Source organism: Tupaia chinensis, unplaced genomic scaffold, assembly GCF_000334495.1.
Source record: "Tupaia chinensis unplaced genomic scaffold, TupChi_1.0 Scaffold000527_1, whole genome shotgun sequence".
Lineage (NCBI taxonomy): Eukaryota > Metazoa > Chordata > Mammalia > Scandentia > Tupaiidae > Tupaia > Tupaia belangeri.
In genome coordinates this window covers 4493575-4500297 of record NW_006160040.1, presented here as the reverse complement: position 1 = coordinate 4500297, position 6723 = coordinate 4493575, and positions in this window count along the sequence as shown.

Here is a 6723-nt window from a genome sequence, read left to right as displayed (position 1 = left end):
CCTGCTGGTGGAATGAATAGATGGCTGTTCCAGTTAAGCTATTAGTAATAAAAGTGAACACTGCTACTATCTGAGCCTACCTACGTAATTGTGTGGTTTCAAATTAAACTTGCATACATGTTAATTTTTACTTTTTGCATCTAAAAAAGCATAGATTACTCACAGCCAAGCAAAGACTGTTTTGATGGTAACAGTTCATTTCTTTAAGTATAGTTTTTTTAAATGCAGAATTATTGGTGACATTAAATTACAGTGGCATTCTGAATGATTTTTTCTCAAAAACAATCTTAAATGAAACTGTAAATTGTGAGGAAAAACTGGCTACCTTTTGACACACTGTTTCATAAGCTTCGCTGACATGGGAGGCGCTGACTTGTGCGGTGTTTCTGTGTCCAGCACCCACATGGGAAAGGCCGCCGTAGATGGCTGTGCAGGCCCAGGTGCGTTCTGGCCCTCTGCCCCTGCCTGCCTCATGGGCCCTACCTTCAAGGTGTGCAGCTCCTTCAGTAATAAAGCTGGAACATGTTTTTAGTCAGATCGTCAAATTCAATTTACAAAGATGCTAACTTTGTTTGAAATGGAAACAGTTTTGAAAAAAATGTATTAAGTACTTTGTATTCCAGAAAGCGTGAATTGCTATTGAAGTCTGTCAGTATTATTGGTATTTTTCAATAAAGGATAATTTTTCTCCAATTTTATTTGCTGTCTTGATCTCTTAAAAAGATGTGACCGCACAATTAGTAACAGTTCAGAATTTCTTTGCTTTCATAAACCAAGTAGATTCACACTTGAATAATGCTATAACCAGATAAGAGACTGCTATTAAATGACAAAAACTCTTGAAGCCATTTTGAAAAGAGGAATGAGTGGACCTACCACCAGATCTTCTCTAAGACTATGTGTGTCTTGGGAATGATTTGCATGGTCCTGTGCCTAGTCCCTTTTGAGCTAGTGCGTTTTAGAGTTCAAATAGAATTGTTAAGAGGCATTAGAAACGAGGCTTCATTAGAGAGAGAATACAGAACAAAAATCGGCAGTGGCAGACTAGAAATAGCTCTACATTGAGCCAAAGCTGTCGTAATAACCATTACTCATCGGAACACTGAGCTCCACCTCGTGCCAGCACATGTGTCAAGGTAGATGGGAGTGGGGGCAGGGGAGGCTCGGTTTTGAACAGAGGTGGTACTGACCCTCAAGGACATATAGATCCTGGTAAGAAGACTGGACCTTAGGTAGACGTAGATCATCTTATTTTTAAAAATGCAGGGCCAGCCAGTGTTATGTCGTGGTGGCTGAGGCGGCTGGATCCTATATGGCCAACTGCACAGTTTGAGTCCAGACCATTTGGCTTGACAAGCCATGTTGGGTACTGTGTGTGTGCATGCCCAAAATCTTGAAAGAAATTGAGAAGGGGTTGTGGTGTGACCATCCCCATGGAGGCTGATTTCGCTCTGTCCCTCTTTCCAGCATATGAATGTGCCTCCTAGCAAACTTTTAGAAATAAATGTGAAAGTCCATTTCTAGTTAGCTAACGATAATACCCACATGGTCCTACCCATGGAATTTGTGTGCTGCCTTTGCCTCCTGCCTGCTGCAGAGTCACCTCGCCGTAGCAAATCATGAACCCGCCTAGTAGGTGTGTCCTGGACACTCTCAGCTTCTGTTTGCACCACTTTCCAGTGGAGTCTAGTCAGTTGACCACAGGACATGATCAACCAGAAGGCATTATCTTAGCTATAATCTGAGTTACAGTCACACTGCAGAAATGAGAAGTTGACATTTTTAAATAAGTGTTTATACCTAAAATAATAAAAGTGCATGTGATACAAAGTTGATGTTTCAATGCCTCCCATTTAACAGGTGCTTCCTGTTACTCAGAATGTTTTCTCAAAACTAAACCCGCAGGATTTCTAATGTCACTGTACTCTTTGAAATGAATAGTTTCCAAAATAATTAGGGAAGGTAGAACAATCTAAATGATATCAAAACTCTCCCCACCAGAGGAAATTTTTTTTTTTCTAATGATGCAAGATTTCTAGAAGCCAGCAGGTAGAGTGGTGGTTAAGGCATCAGATACCCACATGGTCAGCCATGGTTTCAAGTCCCAGACCAGGCAGCTTGCTCTCTCACCTCCTCTCTCTCTCTCTCGCCTCTTGTGCACATGCCCTGAAGCAAACTTTAAAAAGTAAAATTAAATCATTTAATTTTTAAAAAGATTACTGATTGCGGTTTCCAGAATTCAATATTTTTTTAAATGCCAGTGTGCGCTCACCAAAGAGCCCCCTCATAGGGTGTGATCCTGCTTCAGTCTTACCTCCTCCACTTCGTCCTGTCAGGGTTTTGACCACACCCTGGCACACGTACCCAGCACAGTTTTCAAGCCACCAGAGCCAAGATTGCAGTCATCCACGTGGGACCTGGTTCCCAGTACACAGTGCCCAACTGCTGTGCTAAGGGACTGGTCCCCAGAATTCAATTTGCAAGTTTTTTGGTAAATTTGAGGAATTTAAAATATTTATTAATTTTAATTATTATTTATACATGTAATCGCTATACATCATTTAGATTGTAGAAACTTCAGCCAGCATGACACACTCCTCAGTTCGGCCCAGTTGAAAACATAAGCACGATGAGATTTTTTTATTAGACCAAACTTCATTATTTCTTACTATAAGAGTAAGATTACATTTCAAACAGTTCACCACAATTACTTCTGTTTAACTTCTTTTCTAAGATGGTAACATTTTTAAAGTTCATTTAAAAACCAAGGAGTTGTTAGTCTTCTAGTACTTGGCTCTGGCAGGTAAACAAATAAGTCAAACTTGTTGAATAAGCATGTTTTCCATCAAGATACTGTGAAAGTATTAGGTCATCGGAAAGTATGCCAAAACACATCATGACTTTCTTGATGACCTGATAACAGAGTCTTGGCACCACCACCACCACTCCGCCCCCTGCCAAGCCTTCAGCCAGCACTGAAGTGCTTGCCCAGCAGCCTCAGGGAGGTTTCCAGTCTTGAACCAAGAACCTTTCCATATGGGATGGCATTGCCGTGTCATGTTTTACCACTACACCATCTGGGCCCACTCTGAAAGTCTGTGGGCAGGCATAGTTCTGAGTATGTGTGAATAGTAAGGGACAGCAAAGGCCAGGTAGATAAGGAGCGATGTCAAGATGATGGATTAAGGATCTCAACCTTTTCATTCTCGCTGAGAGACACCAAATTAGCACTATGTGGACTAAAATGCCTCCGAGAGCTCTAGCACTGATGGGAGTGGCAACCTGGTTTGTACGCCAATCAGAGGCCACTGAACAAGCTCAGCAGCGAATGAGAGTACTCAAAGGGACAGTCCTGCAGGGAGGCCCTGGGAGGGTACGAGAGTATAACCAGAGGAATACTACAGAAACTGACAGACCTGAGAAGCAGCAGGGCCGAGCTGCTCCAGGAAAGCAAGACAGTCAAAGCGGGAATACATTCTGTAATAAGTGCGAGCAAGCCCCAAGAAAATCACCCACAGGAAAGGTTTGGGTTTCAGAACCTCTGACCAGGCCGACAGGAGTAGTTCTTCACAAAGCCAGTTTGTCAAGATTGAATGAAGTGGCCCAGATCTCAGCAAACCACCATAAAGCATGCAAAGAAACAGGGTAATGTGGTTCAAAGAAACCAAATTAATCTGAAACTAGCCTGAAAGAAACGTAAATCTAAATTACCTATCAAGGAGTTTAAAACAATTCATGCTGAATGAGCAAAAAGAAAACAGGACTAAACAAGAAAACAGGAAACAACATATAAACTGAACAAGAATGTCAACAGACACAAACTTAAAAAAATAAAAAATATAAAAAGAACCAAACAAAAATTCCAAAGCTGGGGGCTGGCAGGTGGTGTGGTGGTTAAAAGCCCTGGATTCCCACATGACTGACCACAGTTTGGGTCCTGGGCCTGGCAGCTTGCTTTCTGCCTTTCCCTTTCTTTCTTGCTCTCTCTTGTCAAATTAAAAATAACAACAAATGGAATTAAATATTTTTTTTAAAAATCTGAAACTGAAAAATAAATGAATTGGAAAAAAAATTCACTAGTGGGGCTTAACAGCAGACCACCAGACAGAAGAGTGAACATGTGAACTCCGAGACAGGTCACTTGATAATGAGAGGAGCAGAGAGAAATGAAAAGTGAAGCATGCATAAGGGGTTTATGGGACACTATCCAGTGGACCAGTACACACATCATGGGAAGTCCCGGGAGGAGACACAGAGACAGTTTACTTAAAGAAATACTGACCAGTCACTTCCCAAATTTGAAGAAAGAAATGGATATGTAGGCGTATCGCCTCTTAGTGCACTTCACTTCATTGCACTTCACAAGTGCTGTGTTTTGTTTATTGTCTTATTTTAAATACAAATGGGAGGTTTGTGGCAACTCTGCATCGAGCAAGTCCACAGGCACCGTTTTTTCAATAGCATGAGCTCCCTGTCTACATTCTGGTAATTCTTGCAACGTTTAAAACTTTCTCATTGTTACTGTATCTGTTACGGTGATTGTGATCAGTGATCTTTGACGTTCCTGTTGTAACTGTCTACACCCCTATGAGATGGTGAACGTAACAGATTAATGTTTATGCTCTGATGATTGCACTGATCAGTCATTTCCCCACCTCTCTCCCTCTTCTTGGGCTCCCTGGCCCTCTCAGATACAATTACATTGGAATTAGAGGCCACTGTGGGGTTTTTAACTGGCCTAAGAATTCAAGTGGAAAAAAAAGCTGCATGTCTCTAACTTCACATTGGACCAGCAGTTAGCATAATGGCTATGTCGCTGGACTCCCATGTAGTCAACCGTGGTTAGAGTCGCAGACTGGGTGGCTTAAACTCACACCAGGCGCATGTGCGTGCCCAAGATCCCGAGAGAAGAATGGAGGAGAAGGGATTGCGGTGTGGCCATCCCCCGGGGGGTGATTTCTCACTTTGTCTCTCTTTCTGGTGAGCGCACATGCCCTGTAGCAAAAGCCCCTCCAAAAAAAAGAAAAATAAGTTAGAAATGATTAAATTTAGTGAGGAGGGCATGTCGAAAGCTGAGATAGGCCAAAAGTTCAGCATTTTGCACCCATTAGCCAAGTTGTGAATACAAAAGCATATTCTTGAAATTGAAAGAGCTCCCCCAGTGAAGATATGAATAAGAAAACAAAACAGCCTCATTGCAGATGTAGAGAAAGTTTCAGTGGTTTGAATAGATCAAACCAGCCGCAGCATTCCCTTCAGCCAAAACCTAATCCAGAGCAAGCCCCTACCTCTCAATTCTGTAAAAGCTGGGGCAGGTAAGGAGGCCACACAGAAGAGCCTGCAGCTAGCAGAGGTTGGTTCATGAGGTGTAAAAAAAAACCATCTCCATAAGATCACAGCCCGGGCTTGCCCCCCATCTGGGGCAAGACAGAACACTGTACAGAAGTTCCAGGTAAAGCAGTCCGTGCTGATATATGGGGTCACTGGAAAAGTCATGATGTATTTTGTTTCTCTATGCAAAAACGTAGCATGACTTTTCCAGCAACTCAACAGAATCCTCACCAGTTATTCAGAAGATCCCACTAAGATAATTGATGAAGATGGTTATACCAAACAACAGATTTTTCAACATAGATGAAACAGCCTTAAATGTACTGGAAGAAGATGTCACCTGGGACTTCCATATGTAGGACTTCCACAGCTAGAGAGAAGTCAAGCCTGGCTTCAAAATTCACGCTGACTCTCCTTTTAGGGACTAAGGTCGCTGCTGACTTTAAGTTGAAGCCAGTGCTCATTTGTCATTCCCAAATCCTAAGATCCTTACGAATTATGCTCAGTCTAGGGACCAGCAGTTAGTGTAATGGCTATGTCGCTGGACTCCCATGTAGTCGACTGTGGTTCAAGTTCCGGATCCAGCGGCTTAAACTCATGCCATGCACGTGTGTGTGCGCGCCCAAGGTCCCAAGAGGAGAATGGAGGAGAAGGGATTGCAGCATAGCCATCCCTCCTCCGGGGGAGGGGGGGGCAATTTCTCGCTTTCTGTCTCCCCATCTCTCTCTGGTGAGTGCGCGCACCCTATACAAAAAAAAAAAAAAGAAAAAACTCCCCCCAAAAAGAGTTATGCTCAGTCTACTCTGTGTATGCTCTATAAATGGAACCGCGAAGACTGCATGAAGCACACATCTGTTTACCAGCATGGTTTATTCAATGTTTTAACCCTACTATTGAGAACTATGGCTCAGGAAAACAAAAAACAAAAACAAGATTCCTTTCATAATCTTACCCAATGACCATACCCCTTGCCCCCTGAGAGCTCTGATGGAGATGCAAGGAGATTAATGTTTTCATGTCTGCTAAAACAACATCCATTCTGCAGCCCATGGATTAAGGAGTAATTTCAATTTTGAAGTAGTATTTAAGAAATGAGGACATTTCATTATTAGGACATTTCATAAGGCTGTAGCTGCCATACACAGTGATTCCTCTGATGGATGTGGGCAAAGCACATTTGAAAACTTTCTGGAAAGGATTCATCATTCAATAGATGTCATTAAGAACATTCGTGATTTATGGGTGAAGATCAAAATAACATTAACAGGAGTTTGAAAGAAGTTGATTTCAACCCTCATGGATGACATTTAGGGGTTTAATGCTCCAGCAGAGGAAGTCACTGCAGATGTGGTAGAAAGAGCAAGAAATAGCAAGAGCCTGATGATGTGACTG